This window comes from Hylobates moloch, unplaced genomic scaffold (assembly GCF_009828535.3).
Source record: "Hylobates moloch isolate HMO894 unplaced genomic scaffold, HMol_V3 SCAFFOLD_18, whole genome shotgun sequence".
In the NCBI taxonomy this organism is placed as follows: domain Eukaryota; kingdom Metazoa; phylum Chordata; class Mammalia; order Primates; family Hylobatidae; genus Hylobates; species Hylobates moloch.
In genome coordinates, this window is record NW_026652293.1 from 71,960,013 (window position 1) to 71,979,383 (window position 19,371).

The following is a 19,371-nucleotide window of genomic DNA, read 5'->3' on the forward strand; positions in this document are numbered from 1 at the left end:
TGCAGTGGGTGGAGACCGTGCCGCTTTACTCCAGTTTAGGCAACAGAGTGAGACTGGAAATAATAATAATAATAAAAAATAAAACAATTATCTGAGAGGAAAAATTTGATTCATAATAAAGAGAATAAAGGTTTTGGGGGGGTTTGTTTTGTTTTCACCTAAGAACAGCTGTTCCCTCATTGGGTTAGTTTTATTTGCAAGCAGAAATCATCTCTGCATGATTTCCAGGATGATGGAAAACTGAATATGAATCCACCTTCTGCCATCTCTTCACTTCTGTCACATTTAATAAAACATCCATGCCTATTTTAGCATGTTTTCTTCCCTACCAAATGAATTAGTAACATCAAGAGATTAAAATAACACAAATAAGAATATTGAAGGTATTCAAATGTTACATACAAATATTAAACACAATATTATTATAATTATTCCTGGAAATGACATTGTCTCTACTCTCAAAGGTCATTTTTCTTGATTTAAACTTTTTTCTCAAGTTTGAATTCTTTAAGTTTCAACCCGTAATCTATTTGCAAGTTTGTGAAAATTTTAGGGATTGAATCCATAGTAATTAGTGATTTATTGAGGTGTAGGGAGGCAAGTCAAAAGAATCAGGACTGCTAGGTAGATGACTGAGGAGAAGATGGTTCAGGAGGTGACATAAAACACTCAGAAGAAAAAGGTCAGGAAATGGAGGACAGAAAAAACCATAAGTTCTGCTGGGTGATGCTGAATTTGTCATCACAGAATCTGCATTGTGGAAGCTTTGGCTGTTGAGGGGATTGCTCAAGAGTAGAACTGAGAACAACAGGAAGTGAACCCGAGAGAACATCAAGAGACTGAGAGAAAATGAACCAGACTTCCAGGTGCTCCATGTTCCAACCAACATTTTGTATTGTCAGAAGGAATTGAGAGGCAAAAGGAAACCCAATAAAAAAGAAAACAGAAAAGGGCATACATGATTACCACCCCTTTTCTCACCAGCTGCTCACGGACCAGCTTTCTCCTAGTGCTATTTTCTTGGTCACTGCATCGCTCTGCTAACATAGTCTCCCCACTAGCTCTGAGGCTGTCCCAGAGGGGAAGGCAGCTGTCACCTCCTTCTTCCACACTCTGTTGGAGGACCCTGTCATTAGCAGCTCCCTATTGAATGCATTTATGACAAACAGGCAGGAGATAATTAGGAAGTGAACAAACTCAAACTTCAGAGCTTCTAATTTGTATGAACGCCCTTGTAAGGTCTTGGGCCTATTTTAATATTTATAAATGTGTTATTTTCTTCTAAAGAAAACCACCAAATTATATAAGCTACAGAATCTGCAAAACTGAGGTTCATCCATGCATTCAGGATACACTCATAGCATCTCTGAGTTGGAAAATATCTTAGAGGTCATATATGTCTTCCAACACTGCAAGAGTCTCTCTGGCAGCATTCTTTTAAAATCATCATCTAAAAGAGAGAAATCCCCAGCTGTGTTTGGATTTTGCTCTGTCACTTGTCCAGTTTCCCCATCCATAAAAGGGCAACAATATGAATTTCCTGATAAGGTAGTTGTTAATATAAATACAAAGTGCATAGCCACTTCCCTAAGAAAAATATGGGGTATCTGCTGCACTGTCTAGGGAGAGAAAAAAAAAAGGGGTGTCAGAAGTGGTTATTATTATCATTCTTTATTGGAATGTTTTCAGACATAAAAAGCTCACTACATCTTAGGCCAGAGAGATGCACTATGAAAGTAAAGCTAAGTCTTTCTCATCATGAGCTACAGCCTATATCCCCATTACTTCTTCTAGAACTGCATAATTTATTTATTCTTTCTTCAAAAGTTTGAGAGAGCCATTCTTGTCCTCTTAGGATTTTTTTTTTTTTTTTGAAATGGAGTCTCGCTGTGTTGCCCAGGTTGGAGTGCAATGGCACTATCTCGGCTGACTGCAACCTCTGCCTCCCAGATTCAAGCAATTCTCCTGCCTCAGCCTCCCGAGTAGCTGGGATTACAAGCACATGCCACCACACCCAGCTAAGTTTTTGTATTTTTTAGTAGAGACGAGGTTTCACTATGTTGGCCAGGCTGGTCTTGAACTCCTAACCTCAGATGATCCACCCGCCTCGGCCTCCCAAAATGCGGGGATTACAGGTGTGAGTGAGCCACTGCACCCAGCCCTCTTCTAAGACTTCTACGAAGAGCTACATCCTTTAACTATTGATTGATGTCTTAGTATCCCTAGAGCACCGCCTAGTATCTGGCATTTAGCAAAGTCCAAAGAGTGGTTTCGAGTAAGTGAGTAAAGAGATTTATGAAAGAATAAGTGTTTTTCAATCAATCACTTTATCCTTAAATCTGGTAGATTAACTCAGAAGAATGAAAATAGAGTACTAAGGAATTATTACTTACTGTAATCTGTTTACTGTTCAGTCCCTCAATGGGAACAAAGTTTTCTAACAATTAACTCCAAGTTTTGGTTCAATAAACTTTAGAAAACCAGATATCCACATTCTTGAGAGCAGGAATTTGATGTTCCTTAAGTTTCAGTTCTCCATCATGTTTGGGCCCTAGTGCTTTGTATCTAATACTCAACATATAATTTGGAAAATCTGAGATATAATAAACACACAGTAATGCGTGCACATTTTAAGTGTGCAGTTTGATGAATTTTTACATATCAATTTGAGTAATTACCACTTAGTTCAAGATAGAACATTACCATCACCCCATGTATTTTTTATTTCTCCATTTTTGTAAATACTCTCTTTACTCTTCTTCTAACCAAGTAACTGTCTACCACCGTAAATTAGTTTCCTCTGTTAGTAACTGGTTTGATGGCTGCTAAGACTAAAATAAAAGTGTAGGTTTATATCTGGACTTTCTATTATTTTCCATTGGTCTATTTTACTTTCCTTCTGACAATACCGTAATATCTTGATTTCTGCAGCTTTATAATAAGTTTGGAAATCTGATAGTAAGTCTAAACATCCAATTTTGTTCTTCAGTAATGTTTTATCTTGGTTCCTTGTATATACATAAAAATTTCAGAATCAGCTTATTAATTTACACACAAACACACACACACATCTTGGATTTTGATTGGGGATGCATTGAAACTTAGGCCAATTTAAGGAGAATCAATACCTTAAAAACATTTAGTATATGCATGATAGAACTTTCCCTCTATTCTCAACCTTTCTATATCCTTATATTTTAAAAGCATTTCTTCTAAACAGCAAATACATATTTTTATTCATTCTAAAAATATGTCTTTAAAACAGCCATTTATATTTAATGTAATGAATAACACAGTTGAGTTTTAAATTTACTATCTTATTATCGTTTTCTCTTTGCCCCATCTGCTCTTTGTTCATTAATTCCTCTTTTCCTGCCTTCTTTTACATCAGTCAAGTATGGTTTATAATTCAATTTTATTTTCTGTATTACCTTTTTTGTTGTGTGTTTTGATGTCATTCTTTCATTGGTTACACTTAAAAAATCATCCTTAGCACTGTTACTTTAAATCATCATCAAATGCAAGGATCTTATACTTAGCCTTTTAAGGTTGTTATTCTATATTTGACTTTAATAAATAGTATAAGCCCCACAAGATACTCTTATTTTTTATATGTTAAAGTTAGTCTTTTACATATTCTCAATCATTTACCCTTTTTGGGGCTGTTTATTCTTGCTTACATTTCTGTGATTCAATCTGAGACTATGTCCCTTCAGCTTGAAGAATAACCCTGAGTAAATTCTGTAGTTTATAGTCAGCTGACAATGAAGTCTCTTAGTTTTTGTCAGTCTAAATCTTTTTCATTTTTAGATTCTTTTCAATGGACACAGAATTCTGGTTTGATAGTTTTTGTTTCTTTCTGTACCTGAAATATGTTTATTATCTCTACCTTCCATGATATTTCTGCTGAAATCAGTGTTCGTTTATATTGTTCCCCCAAAGGTGATTTTTTTAAACCTCTGGTTGTTTTTAAATTTTCTTTTTCCTCTTTCAGGAATTTGACTCTCATAGGCCTAGCTGGGGTTTTCTTTGCCTGGGGTTCATTGAGCTTCTTGAATTTCTTGGTTGATATCTGTAGTAGTTCGTTTTCACGCTCCTGATAAAGACATGCCCGAGACTGGGCAATTTACAAAAGAAAGAGGTTTATTGGACTTACTTCCACGTAGCTGGGGAGGCCTCACAATCATGGTGGAAAGTAAAGGGCACATCTCACATGGCAACAGACAAGAGAAGAGAGCTTGTGCAGAGAAATTCCCATTTTTAAAACCATCAGATCTCGTGAGACTTATTCACTATCATGAGAACAGCAGGGGAAAGACCTGCCCCCATGATTCAATTATCTCCCTCCCACAACATGTGGAAATTATGGGAGCTACAAGATGAGATTTTGATGTGGACACAGCCAAACCATATCAATATCTTTCAAGTTCTTCACCATGATTTTTTCAAATGTTGCTTCTGCTAGTCTCTCTCTTTCTTTCTGTCTGTCTGTCTCTCTCTCTCTCTCTTCTTTCTGCTCTCTCTGGATATTTTCTATTGATTTGTATATGAGACCATCAGTTTTATTTGTGTAGTATCCAGGTGGTTTTTAAACCTATGTAATTACTTCTTGATTTAGCAATTCAACAAAGTTCATTTTATTATTTTTATAAAACCTAATATCCTGCTGAAATGCTCTGTTTTTTAATCCATTTTGCCCATCTCCAGGGTAGTTCATGGTTATTTAAAAGCCCTTGCCTATTAATTCCAAGATCTGTATCATTTCTTGAGCTCTGTCTATTGACTGTATCTTCTTTCTTTCTTTCTCTTTTTTTTTTTTTTTTGCCATCAGGTACTCTTTTCTGCTTCTTTGCATGTCTGGTAAGTTTTGATTGCATGCTGCATTTGTAGAAATTCTAGCTTATGTTTTCTTCCTCTCATAAACTTTGAGTTGGGTTCTAGCAGGTGGTTAAATCATTGGTAGATCACCCTAACCCTACAGAAGCCTAGTTTTTGCTTTGTTCAGTCAAATCTATCTCAGTTTATTCTTTCTCTTAGGATATCATCCTTCTATCTATGGAGTATCCTTCAAGGGTTTCATCCTAATGTCTGAGGTGTTCACCAAAGTCTTTCCACTCTGGCTGGAACCGAACTCCAACATCTCCTCAGAATTGTGTGATCTCTAAAAATCTCCACTCAAATTTCAGCCTCTCTGCCACTGCACTGTATCTGTCAGGTCTCCAAAATCATGCCTCTGGACACATGCAGCCTGGCAATTCAGCAAACGAACTGAGAGGAATTGCCACACACACTTCCGGTGCTGCCTCTCGGTACTCACCTCTCTGTCACCTTGCTTACCTACAGAAACCTTAGTTACTTTATATAGCTCCAAGCTCCTGAGCTATATGCCCTCTGCTCAGTGAAACTGTAGCTCTCTGCTTATTCTCAACCTCCCAAAACTTCTGCTGAAAAAAATTTCCCCTGAGGAAAAATAATCCATGGAAATGGGCTCATTCCATGTGCCTCCAGTTACTCCAAATTGCAGCACTATGTTGGTTGCAGTTCAGAAGTTAAAAAATGTTGTTTCTATAGTTTTTCCAGGTTTTATAGCTATTTTATGGTAGAAAGGCAAGTGAGTGCTATTAGCTAATTGTCCAAACCAGAGTCTCATTTCATAATTGAATAAATCCTTTGCTTATCTTGTGTATTTTTTTAAACAAACCTAAAATATAGGATTTCTAAGTATTTTCCAGTTCTAGCTGATTTCCTTCATTTTAGACCAAAATCCAAAGGTAAATACTCTTTGGTTTCTGATTTTTGGCATCTTATAAATAAGCCTTGCCTCCAGTTTGGTTCATTCTCAAATCTATTAAGTATCCCACTTATATTTTCCTCTGAAATATAATTTGATAAATCTGCTGAATGATTGGGCACCAAGGTCAGGACCAATACCTTATTCAAGCCCAGCATGAATCCACTTACCAAGAAACTGGGGGGCAACTCTGTCTAAACTGTAATTTGTTTGATACAAACATGCAATGTACATTTACTTTGTCCATAATGATAATGGGAAGGTTGGCTGAAATCAGGAAATACTGTATTATGAGTTTAGTGACTATTTACAAGTGGAAATGAATTTAATCTGGTATGATTTATTTTACTAAATTGTAGCTGCTTCCTTTTCTTTTCTCACTAGTCACAAATGATTTATTTCAGGATCTTCTCCACAACATTGCCAGAGGCCAGTCTCAAACTTAACCATTGTATACATACCAGAATATTTTCATTAAAAATTAATAACTTTTGTCTTTCTCTGAAAACTACATAATCACTACTTGTCCATTCTTTAGGTCCTTGCCTCCTGTTCTTTATGGATCAATATTATCAAATATTATCAAAGCTACTCCTGTTCCCACAGGCAAATAACAATTCTATGTAATGGGAAAGATATTAAACCTGAATTCATGTTCCTCTTACTAGCTATATAATGGACAATTAAATTATTCCTTGAAATTCCTTTCTCCTTTAGTACACAAGGATAAAATACTCATTTGATTGTTTTAAAGATTAAAGAAATATCTGAAAGTAACTGTTATATTTTCTTCTGAGAGGTATCCCAATAAAAAGTCTACAATATTGATATTATTATTACTATTCTAGTATCCTGGATGCAATTTACCTAAGCCTGGATATTTTAATTAATATTTTCCCATCATGATCTCAATCCTCTCTACGCAAAGTTTAGTCTCTTCTCTCCTAAAGATTGTTCTACCTAGAGGAGAATATAGATTCAGAAAGGAATTCATATACTGGTGTTTCTCTAATCTCTTAGCATTACTTAATTTTTCAAAGAGCTCTAGCTCTTCCTATTTATCTTCTTGTTCCAAATAGAATTAAAATCATTTGCTGCCTTTAATATTGCTAAATATTTCATTTCATACTACGCTTCAATTTCTTGCTTTCTTTTTTCTTCTTTTTATCTTCCTCCTTCCTTCCTTTTTCTTGTTCTTCTTTTTCAGTTATCATTGTTATGCTTGTCCTTTCTTGTGAGATTCCTCTGTCATCTTTCCTTACATGTTTTTTAAACAAAACCTCGAGAGTGCCATGGGACAGCCTCACTGGTATCTTTGCAAATTTGCTATCTCTCCACTTTTTCCTTACATAGTTAGCTGGCAAGTACATAATAACCTTCTCTCTCTCTCTCTCTCTCTCTCTCTTTCTCTCTCTCTTAGATTTTCATTCCTTTTCAGCTTTAAAAGCCTGGCTAGCAATGTTATACCTTTCATTTTATTTTCTGATTTAAAAAAGTGTGTGTGTGTGTACGCGCGCGCGCGTGCGTGTGCACGTCAGTGTCTTCTTCATGGATGCTTGTCTCATTTTCTCCCAAGGTGTAACTGTCCAGGGAGGGAAAAGTCAAGTCGTCCTCTACTACACTGCTCTGCAGAAAGAGACTCACTACATGTCAAAAAGTGGATGTATCAGACTGTTCCCTAGAGAAAGGTTTGCCATGGAGTCGTATATTGTAACTGAGCTGAAGTTCACTCATCGATAAGTTGTGCCCAAGGTATCGAATTCCTTCCAGTCCTTCTAAGCAGTCCAGGGAAACCAATTTAAAAGCGAACACAACAAAACTAACAGACCGGCAAAATCTATCCTTGAAGCGCCGCGGGAGGCACAATTTGGGAACAGGTGAGGCCATGCTGGGTGGCTGAGGCCCCCCTCTCTCCTGCTTGGTGTCCCGCTTTCAGCCAACCCACCCCAGGAGTACCCTGGGATCTCCTCGTCCCCTGCCAGGCGGAGAACGAGGAGCCCAGCGGGCACGCGGGAATGGAGCTAGGCGCCGGCAGGGCAACTGGGCATGCTCAGAAGCCGGGCAGGTTTGGGTCTCAAGCAGGCAGCCTGTGCATTACACCAGCTCTCTCAGTCCGGGGAGGAGGAGGAGCAGGAGGAACGCGAGGAGGAAGGAGAGGAGGAGCGGCCAGCAGTAGCCACGACCGCCACCACCAGGCAGAGGAAGAGTTCGTGGGGAGGAAAAGACCTCTCCTCCCCCTTGGAGCGCCTTCTCTCTGCTTTTGGAGAAAGGGAATACACGATAAAGAAGGAGACGGAAAGAAGAGAAAAAGTGAGGCGGGAGACAGAGGGAAAAGGGCGTGAACAGAAAGGGCCGGAGCCTGCAGGGGAGCCCAGGGCGCGGGGGCGGCACTGCCGAGCCGGGAGCGCTGCCGCTTAGGCAGGTGCCGCGGCCGCTGTCCGGAGGCGGCATGTGACGCGCGGCCGCAGCTGCCCGCGGGCGGAGCGCTCTCAGACCCGGGAGCGCACACCGCGGGGCCATCGGTGCCATCGCGGATCTCCAGGATCCTCGTCAGTCCGCCGGGGCCGCAGCAGCGCTTCTGGGAAGACGGGAGATGAACCGAAGGGCGGCTCCGGGCAGGGGCGCGCGATCCTAAGGACAGTCGTTCCCTGAACGCTGAGCCGGAGGAGACGAAGGGAAGGTGGAGCAGACGCCACCCGCGCACCGGGCAGGCGCGGAGACCGGCGTGGGACAGCCACCTGGAGCGCAGCTGCCAGGTAGGGACGGCGCCCGGCACCCAGGCGCTGGGCAGAGAGGGTGGCGGTAGCGGCTGACCTGGTTTCTTGCCTCATCTCGTTGCGAAAGGAGGAAAAAGTTTTCGGCGCGGGTAGGAGAGGTCTTGTGTTTGGAGTTCAAAGAAGGGGCTGAGGAGGGACGAGAGAGGCTGTTGATTTGGGGAGGATGGGGGCACTTGAATTCCGACAGCGCGATCTGGTGTGTAGTTGGGGTTCTGGGACTGAGGGTGGGGAACGCCCGCTGGCACCCAAGTGCCCCGAAAGGGACGGGAATCATGCGAGCGGTGGCCGGGAGAGAGCCGGGGACGTCCCACCCCGCTCTCCCTCGCTTCGATTCTCTCTTCCCCACTGCCGGATCTGAGGCTCCAAAGTGCCCAAGCATGAGGAGCTACTGGGCTCGGGGTGTGTTTGTGAGCGCACTCGTGTGTTGAGCGTTTGTCTCCCACCTCCTCATTTGGTTTCCTGTCATTTCTAAGAAGGCTAAAGCTGGCACCCGCCAACCTCGCAGTGGGGCCGCAAGTTCGGCTTGCATTTCAGGGGGCGAAAAGGCAAATTTGGCACTTGGAGTAACACTTGGGCGAAGGTACCTAGCCTAGTGCACATCTTTACTGACCCGGGGAGAGTCTGCACTCGCGAGGCAGCGGCCGCTGGACTGCACCGGTTCTCCTCTTTGGAACACTTCCTCAGCATAGCCTCTTAATAGCGAGGTTAATTTTTGCGTGTTTTTAAACGGCGGGGGCGGGCGGACAGTTGACTCCAGCAGCAGAATTCACTTGTCTACTTCGCGGTGTGCGTGTTGGAATTGAGATCCTGTTCTGCATGCTTGTGCGTGTGTCCGACTCTCCTTGCACGCATTTGGAAGTGGTAGAGGCAGCAGGGATTTGGGAACTGCATCCATATTGATAGGTTTCAAGAATGCAAACCTTCATTTGTCTGCAAGTGTTACTGGAACCTGCCCAAAGGCTGCAAGGATATGTCCCCTCGATCCCCGCCCGTGTCCGTGTTTGCAATGTGAAAGGGCGGCCCTCTTTAGGACAGAAATGTATTTATCAAAGCGATGTGTGGTTAAGAACACTGGTTATTTCACAATACGCTTTGCACAGACTTTTCCTTTCTCTCTTGCCCTCTGAGTTCCAAGACAGATAACCTGTCCTCTCCCCCCATTTTGACCTTTGTAGGTTACTATTTGAAAAATAATTTTTAACTGGGTGCAATGATTATATAGTCCCGATAATTTCATATTGTGAGGTCGTTATATTGCGTGAACCATCCATCATTATTTCCTGTGTTTAAAACAATGCCCATGTACTTACTTAAGAGAGACGATGCATAAGAACCTATAGTTGAGAAAGGGGAAAGCTAAACCTAGAGCAGATACCTGCATATAGGCAGTATTGTAGTGGTAGCACGTTAATGAAAAACTAAGGTATTTCTGTTCCAAATATTGTGGGATAGACGAGGTGTTGAGTGCACCCTCTTGTTATAAGAGCTGATATTCCGAAGTATACATGTGCAAGGAACATGCCTGCTTCTTCAGTGTGCATTCCAACATGCCACAGAAATGTGGTTTACATCATAGCTTCTACTGCCGAATAGTCTATCTTTAGATTTTGTTTACATGGTTTGTCTCAATTAGCTTAATACATAATTAGCTATTGTTGGGCTAGAAAGCACGTTATTTTTGTAGTGGTTTCCATATGGAAATATAACTTTCGCTTTAATTACTAATTTAAAAATAATGACATTGCCGGTCTGATTTAGAATGTTTCTCTAGGTTGGGGGGTATTATGAGATTGAATGTAGCATGAAAATAGCAATGTCGAAATATTGTTTTTTAAATAACGTTGGGTCATTATTCAAATGAACATGATAGTTGAAAAAGAAAATGAGATAAAAAGTAGACTTTGAAAAATCTTTATAAATTTTCTGTGTGGAAAATTATTGTAAGGGAAAAATGTAATTTGGGAAAAGGAGCAAATGTGGAATTGGTCAAGTTTTAAAGAAAGAACAAGTGTTATAATGAGTAGTTCTGTATTAAACCTACATTTAAGCTTATTTAGGAAAGTTTGCTTTAAAATTTAGAGAAATGTATGATGAATATTCAGTACCCTATTTTTATTCTGGGGTAGGGGGAAGTAAAATGTCACTTCAAAAGTATTATTTACTTCTGAAGATTATTTAGGCATGTGTAAAAGTTCTTTAGAGTGTACCTTCTCATTTTTTCCTTATAAAGACAAATGATTTATTTTCTTAACAAAGAAAATTTGTTATTTTAAATTAGAGTATGTAAAAATATGAAGTTCTTTTAATGATATTTTAGCCTTTAATTGCAGGCAACCTGTTGAAAGTGAGCATGGAAAAAATGTGAAATTGGCAGACATGGAATTTCTTAGATTCACACTTGTAAATTGAATAGACAGAAAGTTAAACGATATGGTTAAAAGCAAAGTTGCCTTATGTATTTGTAAATTATAAAGTATTTTTTTTTTAGATTTTTAGTTAAAATCTCTGTCATTTTCACAGCCAACATATTGTTCTTGCCTAATAACTTTGTTAACATTGGCAAGCTCAGTTGCTTACTGCTAAATGGCCTGGACGATTCCAGTGTGACTATTAAGAAATTGGGTCTTGTTTGCAGTGCTGGGAAGTTTATATTGGGAACAGCTGTGGTGTAGTGGCACTTTAGATAGGAGATGAATGAACCATGAATCATATGAAGATGGAGACTCTGATCAGTATGCAAAGAAGTGTATCTGTCCTTCACTTATGGAACCTGATTTTATATTATATGATGACTAATAGCATTATTCTCACAGTGTGATTTTGGAGGATCAGTGAGTAACTAGAGATGTTGTCTTTCATGTTTGCGAATTTAAAATGTATTCTCCTTACATAAGACTATTGTAAAAGGTATCTATGGGCCTAATAAAATTGTAATCAAATCCCTCTACCATGTTTACTTTTAAAAGTTAATCAGCATAATAAAATGTGCTTTATGCTTAATTGTTTAATATAGTGTTTTCCTAGATGCAATATATTTTTCATCTATAAAATTCAGCAAGTCCAGCGGAAGCCCTGTTCTGAAAAATTACCAGCCTTTCAGAACTTTGGAATAAAATTTCAACATCAATGGAAAGTTTTGATTTTATGAAGAGATAATCTAATGTATATGACAGGAGGCAAAATCAGTTAAATTAGAAGTTAGTTTCTGGTATCTGAAAGGCCCTATCTTTTCCATTAGGGAAGATATCTTTGTTCAGATCAAATGCTAAGCAGACACTTTCTTCAAATCACTCATCACTACACTGCTCCCTCTGCCCACCCTCCACGGAGAGGGTGTGCAGGTATGAAAGGCTTCCCTCACTTTTTTTTTTTTGAGATGGAGTCTCACTCTGTCGCCCAGGCTAGAGTGCGGTGCCATGATCTTGACTCACTGCAACCTCCGCCTCCCAGGTTCAAGCAATTCTCTGCCTCATGAAAGGCTTCCCTTTTCATCAGTTAACTAGCGCCTGGAGAGCTCTGTTAGCCTGCTACCTTCCCTCGCAGTTGCATGCCCCAGACAGTATAGATCTCCATTAGTGTTGTCTTCAACGCAAGAAATAAAAATAATTTTGGTCTGGGCACAGCGGCTCATGCCAGTAATGGCAGCACTTTGGGAGGCCAAAGCAGGAGGATTACATGAGGCAAGGAATTCAAGATCAGCCTGGGCAACATAGCCAGACCCCATCTCTACAAAAAATGTAAAAAGCCAGGCGCCAGGCATGGTGGTGTGCACCTGTGTTCCTAGCTACTAAGGAAGATGCAGTGGGAAGATAGCTTGAATGCAAAAGTTCGAGACTGCAGTGAGTTAGGATCATGCCACTGCTCTCCAGCCTGTACGAGAGACTGAGACTCTGTCTCAAAATAACCATCATCATAATAGTAATTTTGGTTTGGTGAAGCAATTGAAAATATTAAACCATAATGTGGCTTATATGATAACGGTGTGACCTCAAGCATTTCGTTCCCCACTGTACACTTGAAGACCATAGCAGTTGCCCTGTCCATACCATGGATTGGTTTTGAGAATCCAATGCATGTGGATGTGCTTTTTGAACAAACTCTGAAATGCAGTGCTTGATTGGAACCCAGAGCCCTCTCAGTACACCATGATGGACAGCACTGAGCGCCAGTATATAGTGGCCCTCTGGCTCAGTTTTTGGCCTCTGTGTGTTGTTTTCTATCCAGACGTTTTGGCAGCTTGCAGATTCCCCAGCCTCTGGCAGGCTGTCCCCTTTAGGCTGGCGATCTGCATTCTCCCACCTGTTGGAACTTCCCGCTCATCCCCTCCTGAAGGCCAAGGACTCTGGCTGACGTGCACCTTCTTAGCTTCCTCTGCTGAGGCTGCAGCTGCAGCTTGCCACATTGACACAGACCTAAGGTCCAATAGTGATGACAGGAAGTCAACAGAAGGAATATTCTGAGTGCCTGCCAGCTTCTCACCAATTGTGCCAGTTCATCCTGAAGCCATCCGGAATATGAACACTTTGAGAAAAACAATGGTGGCCAAAAATTAAAAACAAAAAACAAAAACCAATTTGACAAACAGTAGCTGGCAGATGCCTTGTGGGCTTTGAGACATTGCCTTTCCAAGCCTGCTCTGCATGCGACTCAGGAGCCTGGCCCTTCTCATTCTACAACCAGTGCAGAGTCTGTCCTAACCCTAGTGAGCTTTAGCAATTCCCATGCCCCCCTCACCTCAGTTTCTCTAACTCCTGTCATATTTACCATTTCATAGGACTAGGATTTTATTGAGTTTTCAATTTGCACTTTCAGTACTGGATTTAATGTCTGGCCTGGGAAAATTTTAGCTATGACCTTGACAGTCAGCCTCGCCCTGGCCAAGAACTTCTCTCCAGGAGCAAGACCCCTCTCTTTCTATTCTGTCTCCGATTCAATCTCAGTGTGACAAACCCTTGGACCTAAGGCACACCTCCTGTCCTGACAGTGCATCACTTCCGCCTGAAACTTGTAGTGCCCAGTTCCACTTGACAAATAAATTCTCCTTGTCTGTCATTGTTGGCAGGATCAAATCTCAGTTCTCCACACCTCTCCCAAGCAATGTAATTTGAGTGGCTGACTATCCACTACAGAATTAATCCTTCATTAGGTCATTTGTTTTAGCCCAGCCCTAGCCTGCTTCCTGTCCCCACTGTTCCCTTGAAATTTGGCATGCCAGCTGAGCCATGACATCGTCTACCTTCTGTCACCTCTAGCACAGGAAGTGGTGCTAATGTAGACATCCTGGTTCAGGCAGGATATCCGCCAACTACTGCTGTTCAGATAAAATTCAGGTGATTTTAAACCAAGGTAAAATACTTTCAGCCTGTTTTGGAGACAGTCCCCAGAGAGAGGGGCTGCCAAGTGTGTACTTCCCTGCATTTATGGCTGCGAAATGTTTTGGCGCTCTTCTACCAAAGTCTTCTAATTTATCACAGGTAGCTATGGCTATAGACGCAGATACATATAAAAATATTCTGTCACTAAACTGTAGGAAAAAGGAGCTGCTCACAGCCTTTGTCTACATTTTTTAAGACTTGTCACTTTGGAGTACATTTTCTCCCACTAGAATTGCCCATGGGATCCAGACTGGAGAGAAACCTGGTTACTGCTAACTGTTAATACATATAGGCCAATTCTTGCCCACAGCCATTTGACATTCCATCGAGCTAGCTCTCACTTCCATTGAACCCTAATCCAGTGGTATTTTATAGACTCACAATCCATATAAATTTTGGCTGAGCATAGTGGCATACACCTGTAGTCCCAGGTACTCAGGAGGCTGAGGCAGGAAGATCACTTGAGGCCACGAGTTCAAGGTTACAATGTGCTATGATTGCACCTGTGAATAGCCACTGTACTCCAGTCTGGACAACATAGCAAGATCCCATCTCTTCAAGAAAAGAAAGAAAGAAGGAAAGAAAGAAAAAAAGAAAGAAGGAAGGAAGGAAGGAAGGAAGGAAGGACCCATATAAATATTAAATATTATTGGGTTTTGGGCTTCAAATTGACAATATTTTTGATGATTGTATTTAAATATATATGCATAGTCATTTAAAAATGTTATTGAACACAGTCTTTTTTGTGATTTTTCAATTCTCTTAGTGCAAAATAGTCTAAAAGCACAACTTCTGTTGTGGGAGGTCTCTCAAATGATTTATATTGAAAAGAAGTTCTCATACTTGAAATAAATGTGATGATCCTCCTGCCGTGTTTCCTGTGCTTTCTCACATGCCACATGCAGTAGCTTGTGTGAAGGGAGAGATGATGGGAATCTGGGATGGCATGATGTTTCTTTATATGGAGTCCTCCTTTCTTCTCTCCTCACCCTAAATCCTTCCCATCACGCAAGGACCAGCCAAACTCTTCCAGCTTTCCTTGAGAGCAGCTATCATTCTGTTTTCCCTGTGATTATTTTAAATCCCTTGATTCATTTGAATGTTAGAAACTGAAAATTGGTCTGACTAAACAACTACAAATCACTTCCCTCTACTCTGAATACTAGTGGCACTTACCATTTTTAATATAAAATTTGATGCTCAAGGATAACCCAGGTAGTATTTATTTTGATTCTCTCCAAAGAAGTTACCTTCATGAGAATATGTAAGTAAATATATAATAAATACATGTTTGAGTAGAATGAGTAAATGACTCAATCACTCCATCTATCTACCTATCAATTATCTATCTCTTTATATCTAATCCACCTATGTTCATTTACGTAGGAGTTGTACATACATCCGTTATCACATCTTTCATATCAGTATCATCTAATGTGCAAAGTACCATGGACATTCTGTTTTGGATACACAATAAGTCAAGGGCTCTGCTTTTTAGGAGCATATGATCAATGTGAGTGTAGCTAAACAAATCTGGGTTGGAAGGGGATGTTAGATGTTGCATGAATTTCTTAGGTTTTAATACAGAAGTTTATTCTTTTACAATTCTGGCAGCCAGAAGTCTGAAATCAAGGTGTTGGCAAGACTGCACTTCCTCTAAAGACCCTAGGGGAGAACCCTTCCTTTCTTCCTTCAGCTTCTGGTAGCTATCTGCATTCCTTGACTTGTGAGCGTATCATTCCAATCTCTGCTTCTGTGGTCATGTTGGCTCCTCCACCTCTTTCACTGTCTCCTCCTATATATGCGTGTCTTATAAGGATATGTGTGATTGCAGTGAAGTCCCAGCCAGAAAATCTAGGATAAGCTCCTCCTTTCAAGAGCCTTAACTTTATCACATCACATCTTTTGTCATATAAGGTAATCACAGAACCTGGGGATTAGGAGGTGGGCACATCATTTGGAGGGACCACCATTCAGACCACTGCAGATGTCATTAATGAACAACTTTTGGCTTTGGATCTCTCCCTTGTGTTAAACTGTGCAGTCTGTATGTTTGAGAAATTAACACTCACCAGGGGGATCATTCCATTTTCACAGAGCACTGAGATGCAGATCCTCTTTATATTGAGCCAAAAATCTAATTCTCATTGTACTTGTTTGCCTTCTTCATAATTCTGCGAATTATGATGAGAACGCTTCTGATCTTTCTTCCATAAGAAAATCTTTAAAGTTGAGAAGTTTAAAGTTATTTCAACCTGGTCCTATGTGCCACTTCTAAATTTTCATGATCTTTCTTAACCTTTTCAATTACACTCACTGAACAGCAATCATACTCCCCTAATCTCACTACCCTCTGACTTTAAATCTTTTGACTCCTCTCATCCACCTTCATGAGGTTTATAGCAATGACTTTTCCAAAGTCATCTGTAACCTCTTAGTCATAAAACGGGTAGCCCTTCCTTGTCTGTCCTGGTTAATCTCTTAGTAACCCCTTTAAACTCCCTTAATTTTCAGAGAATTATACCTCTCTAGCTCTCTTCTCTCCTTTGGTTCTTTTCTCTCCTTCCTCTTCCCCACCCCCATCTTCTGCAGAGTGTAGGGCGCTCCAGCAATTTCTCCCTGGTTGACTCCCATACTCTTCCCCTGCCTCTCCTTTCGTACCAGCCTCTGTCTTCATGGTTTCAAATACCCTTTCCATGTGGGTCACACTTATTTGCTCATCTCCAAGCCTCACTTGGCTTCAGTAAGGAGCATTTCCATGTGCTTGCCGGATAGCACAGCCTTCCCCTCCTTCCTCATCCTGTTCCCCTCCTGGGGTTCCTATTTCTATGAATAGCATGACAATCCTACAGCTCAAACGTTATGAATAAATCAAGTAATCTCGATTTATTCTCTTCCCTCACCTCCCACATTTAGCCAGGTACCGAATTCTAATGATCCAACCAAGTAAGATCTCAACCTTCTTGGCTACTTTCCCCTCCTGCTATCCATATCTTAATTCATCATTTCTGCAACTTTAATGTGCATTCAGATCGCATAGGGATCTCGATAAAATGCAGACTCTGATCCATGAGGGCTGGGTTGGGGCCTGAGAATCTGCATTTCTAACCAGCCTTCAGGTGATGCAGATACTGCTCCTCTGTGCTTGGACCACACTGAGAAGAAAGGCTTTATGTTTTAGCTTTATATCTTTTCTTAGTCTCTGAGCTTCCCAGATGATCTCATTGACCATATTATTGCTTTTGATCCATTTTACACAGATTACTGTTATTGAAGACCAAATGTGATCATCTTTCTCCTACCCTCGAACACCTTCTTTGACATCCCCTTCCATTACCTGTCCAATAAAGACTAAACATCTCGCATCAACTTCACCCTGTTTCATGGCTTGGGTTTGCATGTTGAGTTCAGTCTCGAGTCTCAAGGTCGCCCTTCACTTTACCCTGGTACTTGCTGTTGCAGGCATCCTCATCCTCTGCCACGTTCTCTTGCTGTGTAGGATGCCCTGGCTGCCACATCATCAGTGATCCAAATTTTAGCAATTTGTCAAGGACCACTTGAAACGAATTCATCTTCTGTTACTCTATCAGAATCTCACTTTTATCCCTGATTACATTCACTCTTGGTTTTAATGTGTGTGTGCCACAAATTGTTTCAAATATCAGACTGTGAACTCCTTGAAAGATGCTGTGTTTTGTTGGTCTTTGACTGCTTTCAAGTATCTAGTGCAGAGTCTTCTTCATAAATGCTCAATATGCACATTCACATATAAAATATGTAAATAGGCACAGTGGCTCACTTTGGAAGGCTGAGGTGGGAGGATTGTTTGAGACCAGAAGTTGAAGACCAACCTGGGCAACTTAGCAAAAACACATCTCTACAAAAATTATTAAAAATCAGCTGGATTGGCTGGACGCGGTGGCTCACGCCTGTAATCCCAGCACTTTGGGAGGCCGAGGCGGGCGGATCAGGAGGTCAGGAGATTGAGACCATCCTGGCTAACACAGTGAAACCCCGTCTCTACTAAAAATACAAAAAATTAGCCGGGCGAGGTGGCGGGTGCCTGTAGTCCCAGCTACTCAGGAGGCTGAGGCAGGAGAATGGCGTGAACCCCGGGGGGCGGAGCCTGCAGTGAGCAGAGATTGCGCCACTGCACTCCAGCCTGGGCGACAGCGAGACTCTGTCTCAAAAAAAAAAAAAAAAAAATCAGCTGGATTTGGTGGTGCACCTGCCTGTAGTCTCAGCTACTTGGGAGGCTGAGGCAAGGAGGATCCTTTGAGCCCATTAGTTCAAAGCTGCAGTGAGCTGTGATGGTGCCACTGCACTCCAGCCTGGGCAACAGAACGAGATCCAGTCTCGAAGAAAGTAAATATAGTGTTTTCGTTGTTTGTCTCCTTATAAAAGTAATATATGTGATACAAAAATTCAAACATTATGGAAATATATATCAAAAGTAAAAGTCCACCATAACCCAATGCCCTGAAAGAGAACTATGGTTAACAGTTTGATGCCATGACAGGATTGTCTCTGATTTTTTTTATACATATTCTAACATTTACTCTATACAAAACTGGGATAATAATAGACTCTTGCAACTTGACTTTAAATGTAAATCTATCTCCTCTTCTTAAAATCTGCAACTTATTCCAAAAGATTGACTGATTTAACTGCATAAAAACCAATCTGCTTAAAATTGCCTAGCAATGTAGAAATATGTTTGCTCTGAATTTCTGATCACTTAAGTATGCCTTTATTCAGCAATTTCTCTCTCTGCTCCTCAGATTGTGCTAGACTTTGGATTTGTATCAGTAAGACACAAATACTACCCCGGAAGTTCTAAGCTATACTTATGTCTTTAGGCTAATGTTGAGTGATGAACTGCTGGTGAGGTAGTAATCATTTATCTTTGATGTCAAGTTAAAATTATCATATTTGATGACATGAACTCTCAGATTTCTGAATTTTATACCGAAATGTAAGTTTTCAAATTCTTTAGCTCCATAAAGAATAGGTGACTCATTTTGAATTCTGAATGTGTACATATTTATCTATCATCTAACACACATATGTATAGGTATATTACTTTCTGTTCCATGAATGAATATAAATTTGAAATAAAAATATAGAAAATGCTGTGGCCGGGTGTGGTGGCTCACGCCTGTAATCCCAGCACTTTGGGAGGCCGAGATGGGTGGCTCAGGAGGTCAGGAGATTGAGACCATCCTGGCTAACACAGTGAAACCCCTTCTTTCCTAAAAATACAAAAAATTAGCCGGGTGTGCTGGCACATGCATGTAGTCCCGGCTACTCGGGAGGCTGAGGCAGGAGACTCTCTTGAACCCGGGAGGCGGAGGTTGCAGTGAGCTGAGATCGTGCCACTGCACTCCAGCCTGGGCAACAGAGTGAGACTCCATCTCAAAAAATACAT

General features: G+C 40.9%; 1 protein-coding gene across 2 annotated transcripts in view; it reads left to right on the plus strand.

The window, feature by feature from the left end:
- The first annotated feature begins 7,887 nt into the window (after window positions 1-7,887).
- CHRM3 (cholinergic receptor muscarinic 3) overlaps window positions 7,888-19,371 on the plus strand; it is a 532,687-nt gene continuing 521,203 nt past the window's right edge. Inside the window, exon 1 of one of the 2 annotated variants that reach the window (XM_032137624.2) lies at window positions 7,888-8,547. The gene's annotated coding sequence lies outside the window, so the exon portion shown is untranslated. The remainder of the gene's footprint in view (window positions 8,548-19,371) is intronic. The other variant, XM_032137625.2, reaches the window with a different exon arrangement.